The sequence below is a fragment of the Lissotriton vulgaris genome, chromosome 3_1, assembly GCF_964263255.1.
Source record: "Lissotriton vulgaris chromosome 3_1, aLisVul1.2, whole genome shotgun sequence".
Taxonomy (NCBI): Eukaryota; Metazoa; Chordata; class Amphibia; order Caudata; family Salamandridae; genus Lissotriton; species Lissotriton vulgaris.
Genome location: NC_141689.1, coordinates 826,953,429 through 826,971,200, shown reverse-complemented (window position 1 = coordinate 826,971,200; position 17,772 = coordinate 826,953,429).

Here is a 17,772-nt window from a genome sequence, read left to right as displayed (position 1 = left end):
ATGCACACAGCCGTACAACCCACAACCCGGAGGCCGGGCGGCGTTTCTCGCATTAATAGCATCCTGCAAACCCCATTGGTTAGTGCTGTCAACTCAATTGGTCTACCGCTCTCTGCTTTTAATTTTCACCCCTCTCTCCCCCAACAACCATGAGAAGCTTACTGTGTCCTCCATTATTACTGGAATTCACTTCTCCTCCCCCACCCCCCTCCCCCCCTGGTGTCTGTACCTGTGTCTGGTGTCGGAAGATCCAACTGTGTTGGGGGTTCCAGGAGTCTTAAGTCGAATGATGTGTTCGTGTGTCCGGTGTTGGTGCTGGGTTCGGGACTGCCTCCCCCAGGGTTCCTGGTTCTATAGCCTCCTCCTCCTCCTCATTCTCCACTGCACTATCCCTGAGAGCCTGAACCAGGATTTCCCACGCCTGTGCTGCTTCCTGAGCTTTCTCATCTGATCTACGTCAGGCCAGTTGGTACCTAATTGTGCTCTCCGCCGCGGCCCATTTCAGGAATTCGTTCAGCCATCTTCTGTGTGTCGGCGCCGCCCTTGATTTCCACCCTCTGGTTAGCTCCCTCTTTGCAATCAGTAAGCCCATGTCTATGAATTTGCTTGATAGTTTGTTTTTGCGTGTGTGCGGAAACCAGTGTAAGATTGCAACCGCGCTGTCATACTGCAGTTCCCTGTCTGCTACCTCGTTCAGGGTGTCGCCCACCTCCCTCCAGTAGTCCTGCAAATGTGGACAGTCCTTCAGCATATGTAGGAGGTCTGCACCTAGTTGCGCGCATCGGGGGCATGCTGCGTCTTCTGTGCCAAAATACGTTGCTATTTTGAGCGGGGTGAGGTAGGCCCTGGGGATAATGTAAAGATGTATTAATTGAAAGCGGGCGTTTCTTGTGCTTTTCCTGGCTCTCTGAACCAGTTGGGACCACGTTGTATCTGGGATTTCTTTCTGCTGATCAGCCTCCCAATGAGTTTTGAGGCGCGTAAGAGGTTGCATATTCTCTGTATGCATTCTGGAGTAAAGGCACGTAACCGCCTTGAATGTCCCCACTGCCATCATCGTGTATTGGCACGCTAATATTGTCTTGGGTTCCATCAGTCCCTCCCCCCAGTGTGCCTGTATAGCTCTCGTCACGGCCGCATGTAATAAATAGTCACCTCTGGGGAGGTCGTATCGCTCTTGCAGGGACTGGTAGGGTGTTAATACTCCGTCGTCGAAGAGGTCTCCCACCATCTGTAGACCAGCCTCCTCCCAAAGGTGGAGTCTCGACCAGTCTCCACCATGTGGCAGCGCTGTTATCATGCCTATCGGGATTTCGGGCGCATAGGGGTGTTCAGGACCGGCTCGCTTCTGCATGCGGTTCCAACATAATCTCATCGTCCGTTCTTCTTGGGACAGCCCTCCAAGTACTAATCTTTGTTGTAAGGTTATATACGCTAGTACATGGCGGAGGGTGCCAATGTCCCTCTCCCGCTCCGGGCCCCGATACACTCTTGCTACTTCTTGCGTAAAGAACTGTAGTTGTGCTGCCAGATAATAGAGCTCGAAGTCAGGGACCGCCAGTCCCCCCTCGTTCTTCGGGCGGGTCAGAGTCGCCAACGCTATTCTCCGCCTGCCTGTTCCCCACAGGAATGACACCATCTGGGATGTTAGGCGTTTAAAGACCGCTCCTGGTATCCATATGGGAAGGGTCCTAAAGAAGTATAACAATCGTGGTAGGGCAATCATTTTGAGTAATGACACCCGACCTGTCATGGATAAAGGGAGGGTGGCCCAGAAGGACATGTTGCCTTGCAGCGTTCGGATACAGCGGCCTATATTGCCATCCAATAGGTCTGCAGATTCATGGTAGATATATACCCCGAGGTAGTGTAGGCAGTCAGGCTCCCAGCGTAGTCTGGGATGGACCAGGGAACACTTTTCTGTTTTTCGGATGGGGAAGAGGCAAGATTTCGCCCAGTTTACTTTTAAACCAGAGACATCCCTGAATCGCACTAGGAGCTCCTCCGCACCCTCCACTGCCTCCTCGGCATTTTCTAAAAACAGCAGGAGGTCGTCTGCGTATAGTGATATATAGAGGTGGCTCCCTCCAATCTCCAAACCGCGGTAGTATTCACCACTTCTAGCTAGTGCTGCTAAAGGCTCTACCGCTAGAGCGAACAATAGGGGAGAAAGTGCACATCCCTGTCTAATTCCTCTGAGTATCTCATATCGATCCGATATCGAAGCTCCCACCCTCACTCTAGCACCTGCTGAAGCATAGAGTACTTTCGTCCATCGTATGTAACCCTCGCCTAAGCCGAAGCTTTGCATCACTTTGTATAAGTAACTCTACTCCAGGCTATCAAAGGCTTTCTCTATATCGATCGCCAATACCATGGGGGCTCTCGCGTTCAGTGGAGGATCCGCTATTAACCGGAGTAGCCTGCGGATGTTGTGCGATGTGTTTCTGGTAGGGATGAATCCCGACTGGTCTCTATGGATCAGGTCTTGCATGTGGGCTACCAGTCTAGTGGCTAGGATTGTATTTAAGATTTTATAATCTGTCGTCAACATTGACAACGGTCGATACGAAGCCGGGTCAGTGCTGTCTCTACGTGATTTCAAGAGGGGAATCATGATCGCCTCGCGCATCGATTGGGGTAACGTGCCCTTCACTTTGGCTTCGGTATATATTATTTGGAGTCTTGGGGCTAGCAGATCTATGTATTTCCCATAAAACTCGATGGGCAGTCCGTCCCCTCTGCTGCAAGTCATACCTATGCAACCTAACAATACCTAATCTCCACTAACTTCTGCATAAATCCCACTAACCATGTGTTTGAGCTTATCCCTCCGGCTAATAATTGAAACCAACCGCTAATACTGTAGTCCACCATAAAAATCTGAAGTGACTGCATGGAATGGTTTGCTTTGAGTGCACAAGACTAATCCCAATAAATAACAAAGTAACCAATAACACTAAACTAACCATCAGCCTTGGGTACAGTAGCAGAGTACTGCCCCACGTATAGAGCTTCAATGCCTCGTCAGTGGTAGTAAGCGCTATATAATTGCAATTACAATTACAATTGGATTCTGTGTTTTGGTCCTGTTACAGAGTATCCACATTCCCACAAATATGCCCAGCAGTTACTCTTTTGCTGCCTTCATTGATTCTGTGTCTAGGGGAATCAGGGCCGGACTGGGAACAGCAACCAGCCGGGACAGATTGCTGCTCGACCGGCCCTGGAAACGGGCGGGGGCATTGGGGGAGGTGCTGTCAAGCTTATCCACTTTTGTTACAGTGGGCCGATATTACAGCTTTGCTGCAAAACCGACCCCGAGTGACAGAACCGGCCCCCACAGGCACAATAGCCTCCAGCCCACCGGGGAAATGCCCTGTGCCCGCTACGGCGAGTCGGGCCCTGAGCGGAATGCTCAGCTCCCTTAACTCTCCCTTCTCTGCCACTAAACGGGCTGAAACCACATACTCTTCTGTGGCTATTGGAACAACCTGGCCATTGGCTCACATAGCCACATGAGACTTATTTTTGTGAGCTGTGGTCAATATGGTCTCACGATATGAAATGTCAGACCCGGCTAAGGGAGGGCCGAAGCGATTGGGGTTAACACCATGGAATTAATTTGGTTGAATGAAAATAAGCTACAGGTTCATTATCATTAGAGATCTTTTTTCGGTTTATGCAAACCATAAACGAATATCATACATAAAATCCAGCAGTGCGTAATAAAAACATATATTCTCAATTAAAAAGGTTAAAACAGAATGAATATATAATTTACCGATTTAAAATAAAAAAAATCAGACTTAATAAAGTGACTTGTGCAACAGTAAGCCTGGGTTCTTTCTTATTGGTGCTGTGCTCATGTCGGTGTATCTTAGTTTTAGAATTGTCCAACCCATGCTGTGCAATAACTTTTGGGGTTACACCTGTGTAATACTATGTGTATTTCTCTACTAGTTTGGGAGAGAAGTTCTACCCCTGAATGTGTAACTCCCGTTGTTGCACAGGTTCCTGACAGCATGGCGCACAGTGCTTTTGCTTCTTGTGGGGTGATTGCAATGTATCAGGTGCCTGTAACCTAGAAGCAGTGTGTGTGTTTTTTGTAAGCTCTGTTTCTCCAATCATTTCTATGGAGTAATGCAATATCTCTTTATTGTATGTGCAATGTGTTAATTCTTAACCCTATGTGGAATAGGTATGATTTTAATTTTGTTGCTTTTACATTCTATGAGCCTCATTATGAGGTCAACTGTAGCTTCACAGGCAATTTCGGTCCTCAGAGTCCCTGCCGCAGACCAGTAGTGTAACTGCGGGCAGCTGGAAAACCTACACTACTACCACTTGGACTCTGACGGTCCATTAAGAAATGAGGAAAACCACAGGAATTGGATTTGCTGTACCTAAGTTGAAATTTCCCTAGTTATACTTCATTCTTGGTCATATTTTTGCCCAGAGATTATCTGCTTTGATCAGCCAAAGACACCCAGGGGAAACAGCCAAGGCCTGCAGGTTTAATGCATTGCTTGTAATCACGATTGGCCTAGTAACTTTAGAGACCAAGCCCATCGGAGTTCACAAATGCGATATTATGGGCCTTAGGTAGAAGAATAAGGCATACACTGCCATAGTGGGTACACCTGGAGTGAGGGCATGTGTGACCAACTCGCTTTTATTAACCTGGTCACCTGACCTGTTGATGTGGGGGTAGGGATGGAGGAGGGTTGGTGTAAGGCACAGTCTTTGGGAAAGGAGCAGCACTGTGGCATGTTCTTAGGACACTACAACAAGCAACCCCTAATCAGTGTGTATGTGTGGTGAAGGGATTCAGGTGCTCTGCAAGTTTGAGTTTGCCAGCTGAAGGGTTTGCCTTCTGTGAGGGGCGTGGCCAGTGCTGGAATGAAGGAGGATCCAGTTAGATCCCAGATTGGGTAGCTGTTATTGAGCCAGATCGGGGATCCATATGCTCGCTTTGAAATATGCTGTTTTTGTTCCAGTGTAATTTGCCCAACTCCGGAACACAAGTTGGCAGCGCCTGCATGTTGTCTGCTTTCTGTTCGGAGCACCAAAGTGCAGGCGGCGAGTGGGCTTTCTTAGTTTAAATTTCAGGTGGGTCCAAAACAAAGGCCAAATTTAAAGATCCATTAGTTCCCATTATGTTCAAGTATAATCCTGCCTGGGAGTTATCTGGAGCCTAACACCTAGACACCAATGGAATGGAGGGGACACAAAGACACACAGCTTCTTATCACTTTGCAAGTACCTAAGAGAAACTAGGATTTGTTGGCATGTTTTTTACTTTTTTCAACCTCTGTATGTAAGAAATGCACTGCAAGAATATCAAATGTATTGGTTTGTATGAGTATTTACTAGAAAAACAATTTAAATTCCACTTACTGTTTTTTTATTTATTTTATAGTGCTACTTATCTCAATGTAGGGTGTCAGAGTGCTTTACATGACACATACTTTATGCGTTAACAATAAATCATAGAAGTGTGCAAACCAATGTAAAGGATGTTACATAGACAATGAGGTTATCATGGTGTAGGAGTCACACACATGTTGAGAGTGCATGGCCGGGGGAAACACAAATTCAGGATTTAAAAGGTAATGCAGTGATGGGGGTTGTCTCTACTAATAAAACCATACTACTACCTAAAGAAACCCTTTTTAGTAGCCTTATAATACCAACAGATTGAGAAAAAAGAATAAGGTTCTAAACCCATGCTGTGCCGTTTGAATGGCGGTCCTTGATGCCCGTTCATAGCTCACTGTTCTATATTAGAAAGATTGCAATTTATGAACTGCAAGTGCTAAAAGGATCTGTGTGTCAAAAGTAGTAACTCTCTTACCTATCTACATAAAAATATTTGTCCGCTGCATGTGTAGAGATGGGTGAATACAATGTCAATGATTGTCATGACATGTTCAGGCCTGAAAATGGCAATATCAGTAAATGCTGTGTGAACGTATGCCACCGCTTGTACCCGCACAATTCACGTTAAAGAAATATCAATGTATATCAAAACTTGTGCCCGCACAACAGCGCTGAAATCAGCAATAATCCGTGATCCATGCTCATACGATAATATTAGTTTAGCGAATAAGAACAATGTCAGCGTGCGTTCAGGCTGAGCAAACAATCTCATTAATATCAATACAAACAAATATCAATGTACAAAATGACAACTGTATGCGTAATGATGATAATGTCGATAAAAATGATAGCAGTGGCGGCCATATTACTTCTAGGAGTTTTGATGAACTCATATCATTGCTGTAGGATTCACCCAAGGTGACCTTTCTATCAACCACGAGTCAGAGACAAGTGGTCCAGCAGGTCTGTGACCCATGCCCACGCCTATCGAGTAACAGTCACAGGGGGGATCCCCCATAGAGAAAAGACAAACTCACACCCAAGGATAGCCCTGATCCATTCCACAGCTAGATAGTTGCACCACGAACAAGTCCTAGATAATTGGCTCCAATAAAACCCGCTTGGCAGAAGGCTTGCAATCTAGACATACCACAAAGCTAGATACCACATGTAGATAGGCACACTAAACCAATTAGGACAAGACAGGCACACCACACATAGTGATCACGTGCTCCTCATGCCAGGCATCTGGACATATAGACATTGGCCTACACTAGCTCTCTCTGAGGTCGAGAGCCATCGGTGTCCTTAACAGATGCCCTTGTTTGTTGATTTACAACTGAGATGCTTTTTTGGAATGTGGAAAAGTGTTTAATGTACCTCATGAATTGTATATATTTTTTAATCCCCATACCATTTGCTGCTGGCCGGCTGTCTCTCCCTTCAGCAGCCTTTTCCTCTGCTTCTGATTGGAAGAATTCAGGAAGCACACAGTCTCCCTTCTCTAAGCCAATCACAGCGTTGTGATTGTTCTGAGCACCGTGGTTTGGCGCCCAGACGGGGACAGTGAGGCTTTACATGTTGCTCACCAGGCTGTGTAAAGCAAGCCTGGTGGGGAAGATGCAAAGTGGGTAGGACGGTTTGGCAGGCCCCAGAGGGCCGGGCAAGCAGTCATGCGCACTTGGAGTGGGCAAACCACTCCTCGCCCATAACCCAGCCCTACCCCGCACTAACCCACCCTGTCATGAAAAATAAAATGATAATAACCAGGTTATTATCATTTTATTTTTCCGCTTCCCTGCTCTCAAAGCAGTGGGGCAACACTCCTTACTCTTTAGTTGACTTTCCCTTCTCTTACTTCATGGTAAAGGAGTGCTTTAATCTCCTCTTTAAACCTGCTGCAACTTTACAGTTCAGAAACAGTTGATTTTAAATAAAAAGTATGGGAACTCTTATAAGCAAATTAATAAATCCTGAGAATGTCATACACCCGTGCCCCTATCCACTTCAATTCCATACAACTTTCCTTACTTTTAGCCATGCTGTACGCAGACACACTGCTCTACAGCATCCCTATAATCACCTCCTTTTTTGCTCAATCTATGTTAGCATGTGTCCAAAAGTGGTAATCCACCCCCCCCCCCTCAAAACAGCCAGTGGAAACCACGTAGATACATTCTTCAAAAATAAGATAGACGTAAACAGTGCTGCAGGCCATGTGTGGTAGCCTTCTGTCATGAACACATTTTGCTTCAACTATTTCATGTTAAAAGAACATGTTATACGCACTACAGACTTTATGTTACATAATTATTACTAAGTCAAGTACAGTTTCTCTGACTCGTGCCCAAATGCAAAGGAAACATCAGTATATTCTTTTTTTTGTTTGTTTCATCGTTGTCTTAGCATTTCTTGTACCTTCCGGATATACTTTGTTGTATGTGAAATGCAACCATTAGACATGAATTTGAACCTAGCCTTGCAAAATGCCAGTTGAAATCTCTCTATTTGAGCATTATCGGTACAAGAAGCTTGTGCGTCATCTTGCCTTTCACCCTGGGTGTGATGGAAAAGGCGGCTTTGTTTTGTTCCCCGGGACAGCCTGTCGCTGTGGGAAGGAATCCGGGGCCTACCCACGTCACGAGGACAGCCCTGCAGGAGGTCACATTTTACACAGTTGCCCGCACTCTGCCCTTGGGCCACTTCTTGCCATGTCACAGGTTTTTCCTGTCAGTGCAATGCCGAAGAAAACAACGAGTATTTGACTTTTGGAATTCCTGTTAAATTAGTGCCGGGTTCTCTCGGAATCGTGTTTGTTCTGTCGGGCACTGGAGGCTTATAAGGGAGGAGGTGTTTTGCTGTGCTTTGTAAATAATTATCTGTTTTGTGGGTGGATGATGGTTTAGCGTCTAGACACATGCTCGTGGACGGGGTTGCTGCAGGGAGGTGGGGGAGGGGCCAGAGGGTAAGATCGATGGTGACGAGGGGATTCTTCGAGAAGGTTCGTGACTGGGCCTGAGGGGAACCAGTACCAGTGGCGGCTTTCCAGCCCGCTTTCGTGGAAGCTCCTGCCCAGGCAATGTCAGCAAGATTTAATGTGGCCAAAGCAGGCCTGGACTTGGCGTGCCAGCCTACATTGGATATTTAGAACATTAGCTGCCAATGAATCATCTGCTGTGGGAATTCATAGAAACACACAGTAAACAAACAGCTGCTAGGAATCTTTGAGAAAGAGCAAAATAACTACCCCCCTAAGAGTGTTTTTGTTGTTTCCTCGAAGATCGAAAACATGCCCGTTCGAACCCTGGATGGGCACGCACAGAAGCGGATAGAGGACAGGTCTTTTCTTTGTAAGAAGAGGCACGCCCACAATGCACAGCGCGTTCACCGTGACCCCTGGCGGAACTGAATGGGCTCTAGGGAGAAAAGCCTTGGAACTCAGTTAGCATCTGTATAATTTGATTAGTGATTAGTTCTGCAGCTGTATACTAGGATTATTAGGATTATTGAACTATCTTTGTCTACCACGTCTTTTCCTGGCTGCTCTGGACTAAGTAAAGCCTGACAATTTGGAGCTTTTGAGGAACAAGCGCAGTCAGGTTGCTTGTTCATTTGAAGTACTTGTTTGGTTTCCTATCATTACTTGTTCCAGTTCATTTCCTAGTGGGCAAGTGTGCTTGACTTGCACAACCATGCAATGAAAGTTGCAGTAAGGTGCATGCTTAGATGAGAGGCCAGTGATTGAATGCTGGAAGGGGAGAATAATGAACTTCTCTTTTACATATGCATACTTATCTGATGCATCCAATCTTAAGAAAGCTTCGGACATGGTTCTCTTTGCTGGGCAAGGGTCGTACTGGAATGGGCACCAATATAACAAGCATTGGCAATGCAATAGGTCTCGCATTAGAAAAGTTGGAGTTATTGGTATTGTAAATGACATATGTTATTTATTTGTTGGTTTTTAAAATTGCTAAATTGATGGCTTTGTCATTTACAATGCCAATAGTTATAACTTTTGCGAATGTGACACCTATAGCATTTGGAATGCAACATATTTTGTATTTACGTGACTTAGATGGCAGCTCTTGTCGTTAGGCCACATCTCTAGAGAGCAGGAGAGTGCAGCAGGGGAGAGAAGCACAGCAATGCAATAGGTCTTGCATTAGGAAAGTTTGAGCTATTGGTATTGTAAAGGACACATTTTTTATTTATGTGCTTGTTTTGAAAATAGCGAATTAATAGCTTTGTTATTTACAATGCCAATAGTTTTATCTTTTGCAAATGTGACACCTATTGTAACACAATATGTGTTGTGAGGGTGAGTGAGGGTGAGGTTGAGGGTGAGGTGTTGAGGGTGAGTGAGGGTGAGGTGTTGAGGGTGAGTGAGGGTGAGGTGTTGAGGGTGAGTGAGGCTGAGTGAAGGTGAGGGGTTAAGGGGGAGGGGTCGAGGGTGAGGGGTTGAGGGTGAGTGAGGGTGAGGGGTTGAGGGTGAGTGAGGGTGAGGTGTTGAGGGTGAGAGAGGGTGAGGGTGAGTGAGGGTGAGGGGTTGAGAGTGAGTGAGGGTGAGTGAGGGTGAGGTGTTGAGGGTGAGTGAGGGTGAGGGTGAGGGTGAGGCTGAGGGGTTGAGGGTGAGTGAGGGTGAGGCTGAGGGGTTGAGGGTGAGTGAGGGTGAGTGAGGGTGAGGTGTTGAGGGTGAGAGGGTGAGGGTGAGTGAGGGTGAGTGAGGGTGAGTGAGGGTGAGTGAGGGTGAGTGAGGGTGAGTGAGGGTGAGGGTGAGGGGTTGAGGGTGAGTGAGGGTGAGGGGTTGAGGGTGAGTGAGGGTGAGGGATTGAGGGCGAGGGGTTGAGGGTGAGTGAGGGTGAGGGTGAGTGAGGGTGAGGTGTTGAGGGTGAGTGAGGGTGAGGGGTTGAGGGTGAGTGAGGATGAGGGTGAGTGAGGGGTTGAGGGTGGGTGAGGGTGAGTGAGGGTGAGTGAGGGTGAGTGAGGGTGAGTGAGGGTGAGGGTGAGGGTGAGTGAGGGTGAGTGAGGGTGAGTGAGGGTGAGTGAGGGTGAGTGAGGGTGAGGGTGAATGTGAGAGAGGGTGAGTGAGGGTGAGGGTGAGGGTGAGTGAGGGTGAGTGAGGGTGAGTGATGGTGTGGGTGAGGGGTTGAGGGTGAGTGAGGGTGAGGGGTTGAGGGTGAGTGAGGGTGAGGGTGAGTGAGGGTGAGGTATTGAGGGTGAGGGGTTGAGGTTGGGTGAGGGTGAGGGTGAGTGAGGGTGAGGTATTGAGGGTGAGGGGTTGAGGTTGGGTGAGGGTGAGGGGTTGAGGGTGAGGGGTTGAGGGTGAGTGAGGGTGAGGGGTTGAGGGTGAGTGAGGGTGAGGGTGAGGGTGAGTGAGGATGAGGGGTTGAGGGTGGTTGAGGGTGAGTGAGGTTGAGGGTGAGTGAGGGTGAGTGAGGGTGAGTGAGGGTGAGTGAGGGTGAGGGTGAGTGAGGGTGAGTGAGGGTGAGTGAGGGTGAGTGAGGGTGAGGGTGAGTGTGAGTGAGGGTGAGTGAGGGTGAGGGGTTGAGGGTGAGTGAGGGTGAGGGGTTGAGGGTGAGTGAGGGTGAGGGTGAGTTAGGGTGAGGGGTTGAGGGTGGGTGAGGGTGAGTGAGTGTGAGGGGTTGAGGGTGGGTGAGGGTGAGTGAGGGTGAGTGAGGGTGAGGGTGAATGTGAGTGAGGGTGAGGATGAGGGGTTGAGGGTGAGTGAGGGTGAGGGGTTGAGGGTGAGTGAGGGTGAGGGGTTGAGGGTGAGTGAGGGTGAGTGAGGGTGAGTGAGGGTGAGGGTGAGTGAGGATGAGGGGTTGAGGGTGGGTGAGGGTGAGTGAGGTTGAGGGTGAGTGAGGTTGAGGGTGAGTGAGGTTGAGGGTGAGTGAGGGTGAGGGTGAGTGAGGGTGAGGGTGAGGGTGAGTGAGGGTGAGTGAGGGTGAGTGTGAGTGAGGGTGAGTGAGGGTGAGGATGAGGGGTTGAGGGTGAGTGAGGGTGAGGGGTTGAGGGTGAGTGAGGGTGAGGGGTTGAGGGTGAGTGAGGGTGAGGGTGAGTTAGGGTGAGGGGTTGAGGGTGGGTGAGGGTGAGTGAGGGTGAGGTGTTGAGGGTGAGTGAGGGTGAGTTAGAGTGAGGGTGAGTGAGGGGTTGAGGGTGAGGTGTTGAGGGTGAGTGAGGGTGAGGCATTGAGGGTGAGTGAGGGTGAGGTGTTGAGGGTGAGTGAGGGTGAGGGTGAGTGAGGGTGAGTGAGGGTGAGTGAGGGCGAGTGAGGGTGAGTGAGGGTGAGTGAGGGTGAGTGATGGTGTGGGTGAGGGGTTGAGGGTGAGTGAGGGTGAGGGGGTTGAGGGTGAGTGAGGGTGAGGGGTTGAGGGTGAGTGAGGGTGAGGGTGACTGAGGGTGAGGGATTGAGGGTGAGAGATTGAGGGTGAGGGGTTGAGGGTGAGTGAGGGTGAGGGTGAGTGAGGGTGAGGGGTTGAGGGTGAGTGAGGGTGAGTGAGGATGAGGGGTTGAGGGTGGGTGAGGGTGAGTGAGGTTGAGGGTGAGTGAGGGTGAGTGAGGGTGAGGGTGAGTGAGGGTGAGTGAGGGTGAGTGAGGGCGTGTGAGGGTGAGTGAGGGTGAGTGAGGGCGTGTGAGGGCGAGTGAGGGCGAGTGAGGGTGAGGGTGAGGGTGAGTGAGGGTGAGGGTGAGTGAGGGTGAGGGTGAGTGAGGGTGAGTGGTTGAGGGTGAGTGAGGGTGAGTGAGGGTGAGGGTGAGTGAGGGTGAGGGTGAGTGAGGGTGAGGGTGAGGGTGAGTGAGGGTGAGTGAGGGTGAGGGTGAGGGTGAGTGAGGGTGAGGGTGAGGGTGAGTGAGGGTGAGTGAGGGTGAGTGAGGGTGAGTGAGGGTGAGTGAGGGCGAGGGGTTGAGGGTGAGTGAGGGTGAGTGGTTGAGGGTGAGTGAGGGTGAGTGAGGGTATGTATGTATGTATGTATGTTGAGTTTGAGGGTGAGTGAGGGTGAGGTGTTGAGGGTGAGTGAGGGTGAGGGGTTGAGGGTGAGTGAGGGTGAGGGGTTGAGGGTGAGTGAGGGTGAGTGAGGGTGAGTGAGGGTGAGTGAGGGTGAGGGTGAGTGAGGGTGAGGGGGTGAGGGGTTGAGGGTGAGTGAGGGTGAGTGAGGGTGGGTGAGGGTGAGGGGTTGAGGGTGAGTGAGGGTGAGGTGTTGAGGGTGAGTGAGGGTGAGTGAGGGTGAGGGTGAGGTGTTGAGGGTGAGTGAGGGTGGGTGAGGGTGAGTGAGGGTGAGTGAGGGTGAGGGGTTGAGGGTGAGTGAGGGTGAGGGTGAGGGTGAGTGAGGGTGAGGGGTTGAGGGTGAGGGGCTGAGGGTGAGTGAGGGTGAGGGGTTGAGGGTGAGTGAGGGTGAGTGAGGGTGAGGGGTTGAGGGTGAGTGAGGGTGAGAGGTTGAGGGTGAGTGAGGGTGAGGGGTTGAGGGTGATAGAGGATGAGTGAGAGTGAGGGTGAGTGAGGGGTTGAGGGTGAGGGGTTGAGGGTGAGTGAGGGTGAGGGGTTGAGGGTGAGTGAGGGTGAGGTGTTGAGGGTGAGGGTGGGTGAGGTGTTGAGGGTGAGCGTGAGGGTGAGTGAGGTGTTGAGGGTGAGGAGTTGAGGGTGAGTGAGGGTGAGGGGTTGAGGGTGAGTGAGGGTGAGGGTGAGGGGTTGAAGGTGAGTGAGGGTGAGGGGTTGAGGGTGAGTGAGGGTGAGGTGTTGAGGGTGAGTGAGGGTGAGGGTGGGTGAGCGTGAGGGAGGGGTTGAGGGTGAGGTGTTGAGGGTGAGTGAGGGTGTGGGTGGGGGGTTGAGGGTGAGGGGTTGAGGGTGAGTGAGGGTGAGTGAGGGTGGGTGAGGGTGAGGGGTTGAGGGTGAGTGAGGGTGAGGTGTTGAGGGTGAGTGAGGGTGAGTGAGGGTGAGGGTGAGGTGTTGAGGGTGAGTGAGGGTGGGTGAGGGTGAGTGAGGGTGAGTGAGGGTGAGGGGTTGAGGGTGAGTGAGGGTGAGGGTGAGGGTGAGTGAGGGTGAGGGGTTGAGGGTGAGGGGCTGAGGGTGAGTGAGGGTGAGGGGTTGAGGGTGAGTGAGGGTGAGAGGTTGAGGGTGAGGGGTTGAGGGTGATAGAGGATGAGTGAGAGTGAGGGTGAGTGAGGGGTTGAGGGTGAGGGGTTGAGGGTGAGTGAGGGTGAGGGGTTGAGGGTGAGTGAGGGTGAGGTGTTGAGGGTGAGGGTGGGTGAGGGTGAGCGTGAGGGTGAGTGAGGTGTTGAGGGTGAGGAGTTGAGGGTGAGTGAGGGTGAGGGGTTGAGGGTGAGTGAGGGTGAGGGTGAGGGGTTGAGGGTGAGTGAGGGTGAGGGGTTGAGGGTGAGTGAGGGTGAGGTGTTGAGGGTGAGTGAGGGTGAGGGTGGGTGAGCGTGAGGGAGGGGTTGAGGGTGAGGTGTTGAGGGTGAGTGAGGGTGTGGGTGAGGGGTTGAGGGTGAGTGAGGGTGAGGGGTTGAGGGTGAGTGAGGGTGTGACCATATCCATTCCAGACACTGATAATTAATTGGCGACAAAAGTTATTATTTGACGTGGCATATCTTAATTGCTAGGTTTTTTAATTACTAGTTGATGTTTAATTTTTGTAATCATTTTTTTAAGTATGCACCTCTTAAAAAATAAATAAAAATATTGCTTGTTATGTATTTCCATTTGTAGACCTAGAATAGTTATGGTGCATTGTATGTAGCTTTAAAAAATAAAAATGTAGACTGCTCAATGTATTTCCGTGAATAGATGCAGGTTGCCTCTTTCTGTCAAATAATATCCCTTGTTCAACTTACTATAGTGGCGCGGCATACTATGAAGCAGAGGAGGACTGACTGTCAGAGCCTTGCTCTTTCCTCTCTTGCCAACAGGGCTACTCCAGAATAAGACCACGAAAACCATAATTTGTGAAACATGGCCATTTGACTCGCAGCCCGGTCAGTGGAGGGGCTCCGCTTTCTGATCCGTAGAGGCTGATGCGCAGTCACTTTCTTGAAGAGGAAATGGGGAATAAAAACTTTACTTTTGCAGTGATGTCGATGAACCTGGCTTGATGTCACACTGCTGCATTGTGTTGATTTTTTAAGTAAAAACATGCATAGTGAGGAGCACTAATACGGGTTTGAGATGGTGGAAGAGCTGCTTATCTCTTATGGAGATAGATTATCTGGGGGGAGGAAGGGCTCCTAATGGGAAGTGTAGACGGAGAGAAATTGAGAAAAAAAAGCTGAGCAGGGAGGGTGTTGTTGCGGCTATCTGTTTGCCCGAGGGGAGGAGAAATGCAGGCCTGAGGCAGAGCACACGCTGAGAAGCTTGTGGGAGGGGGGCTGGGCTGCCTTTGATCTGGTAATGCGAGGCAGGCAGACAGGGGGCTGATGGCATTGTGCACGCGCTTTTTAGGGCTTGCGCTTGCGCAATGACCTAAAAAGCACATGCACTTGAAGAAATCGCCAGTGGAATCGCCAGTGGTGGATCAACACTGGATAAGCCGTAATAGAGCTTCGCCAGCGATGCGCAGAAGCGCATCAGCAGGCGAGCCCTAAAAATGGCCCCATTAGAAATTTAAAGTGCTAAAAAAAAGTGGCCCATGTCTTAAAAACACACTATATAAGTGTTTTGCAGAGTAGGGCAGACTGCATGGATTTGAGCTTGATGCAGGCAATGAATGCTTTAACTCCTTCCATGCTCATGACGAGCTGAGCTGGTCATGAGCCACGGCGCTCCGGTGCTTATGACGAGCTCAGCTCGTCATGCGCCGTTGAACGTTCGCATACGGGGATAATTCCCCTGCTGTGCTGAGCGTTCCACGGGAACGGGTGTGGTCATGATGAGCTGAGCTCGTCATGAGCACAGGAGCGCCGTGCCTCACGACGAGCTCAGCTCGTCATGAGCATGCGGGCGCCGTGCGCGCCCTCCTCCCCCCAGCACAGCGGGAAAATAACCCCCGCAGCAAAGGGTAGGGAAGTCAAACGTTAAAACCGGTCCAGCAGACCACAAACAGGCCCAGAAAAAGTTAAAAAAAACAGCCTACACACTGACCTTGCAAAGCAGCACTGTGGGCACTGCCTGATTGCCCCATAGGTCACTCCAACCCTGAACTCTATTCACGAGCACTGACTGTATACGTGCAGGTGGAAAAATATAGTTAGCAGCACACACATAAGGTAGTAAAAACAACTTTGACTTCTTTTTGCTATATATTTTAGTCTCCGAGTTAACTAACTGTATAAGTGCAAGCGGAAAAATACAGTTTGCAGCACACACAGACATGCATAAGATAGTAAAAACAACGCTGACTTCTTTTTGTCATATATTTTTAGTTTCCGAGTTAAACATACTCGGTATAAAAATTATTTTTGTTCACCTATGTTAGTCATTTTCTTGTCAAACTACACCCTGACAGGAACCTTGTCTGTGATGCATGTTGTCTCTAGTGCGTCTGTACTTCGTGCTGCCTTCCTCAGGTGGGGAAGTGATTCTGTAGATATTTGCAGGCTTAGAAGGACCAGTGGGCTCAGACACCTACTACATCCATGGTTTCTTTTCTGCGTGAGTGCTTCCATGATCTGAAACTCACCCCCAGAGATCCTGATTAGCTTGTCACATTAAAGTTTAAAATGGATCTGAAATCCCTTCTATTCCAGCCAGTGGTTTAAACGGGCCGGTACTTTCCGGTACAGAGTACCAACACTTTTTAGGTCGAGCCTAGAGCAGCGCATGCGCTGCATGCTCGACTTTAGTAAGGGGGATTTCAAAGTGCTACCCTGGCCTAAAGCTTGCGTGCATGTGTGCGGGAACGCGCGCAGCCGCCATCTGCCTTTCTTATCTCATTGTTTTACATTTACGAGCCGTCATGGCTCATTAAGTGCTTTCGCGCGCACACAACTCCCTCCGCCTGTCTCTCCCGCTGCAGCCCCTGTCTATGCATTCCGCGCGGCCAATGCTTGTTTAAGTTGAGAAAATGTCACGTGTCATCATGAGTCATCCTGTTTATAAATTACCTTTACTCACAAACTTTGCCCGTTTTAGAGTTTAGACGGAAGCTCGAGGAGAGAGACTGGAAATATTTACATGAAGCAAAGTTGTGAAACGTCACCAACATGTACCAAAAAGACTTCACTCTGCACCCTTAAAACAGAAATGTGAACCGCTCATGTATAAATAACTAAACTTCACGGACTGGCCGTATGTGCACAAATATCCGTTATTCACACATATTTTGTATTTTTTGAAATGTGTTACCACTTACCTGATGGAGAACAACTGTGAGTGCATTTCTTGATAGCAGTCATTTAATTGCTCTTGAAGTATGATGGACTGAATAGTTACTTATCTTTTACAACCTTATTGTGAGTGCCCGCCTATGTCATATAATGAGGACTCCTTTCCAGTGTAATGTAATTATATTGACATCGAAATAAATAATAGCATCAAAAGACATATCTGCGTGCATTTTACCACGCAAATTTACTGTGACGTTACTTTAACCCCTTCTGTGCTGCGCGAATTTTGCTGCGGTGCTGAACGTTCCATTGGGCCTAAGGAACCATGACGGAACGGTTCGGTCATAAGCACAGCCCAACTTACGCTCATGACGGAACCGTTCCGTCATGAGCATGGAAGGGGTTAACAATATTTATCACAATTCGTCATGCTGCAAACTAAACACAGACGTGTTAATGAGAACACAAAGGACTAAATTATTCCCTAGTCAACCATGTAAATCTGAGCACATTATATAAGATCTGCAAACACCAAAGGTCACTGGTGCACTGGGTCATGACAACAGATCCAGCATTGCCTATTGGTTGTGGAGTGGTGCTGCGAATTAGACAAAGGTTTCTCCATGAGCAAAGTATGAAATATGCGAAGTGCATGTGCAAACTGAGATGCTTTCGTGTATGACTGTGGTTGTCTGGCACCACACCTATTTTTTATTCATAGAATTCATGTCCTACAGCCAAGACTGTTTTTATGAGGTTTTTTCCTCAATATTTTTAACCTGTTGGAGAGAAACCTTTTGGAGATCTTCTTACAAACCCTGATACAGGAGCCACAAACTCAGGTATGAATAAGATTGCTGAAATTAATTCTGAGCTGGTATAACCGCAAATACAGCAGTTATTAATATGAACTGTATTAAATGCTTGGAGCCCTCATAAAAATAGAGCACTCGTTTAAAGGCAAGCATATTATTGCAGTTTGCTTTTGAACGAACTTGAGTATTAGTGGGGCTGTCAGCCTCAACATTGCAAATACTGAACCTATACCATCTTGGCCTCTGTCACTTCACTGTGAGACATCTGGTTTTGACTATTTCGCCTGCATCACGTGTTTCCGTTTATGCTTCAGAGCAA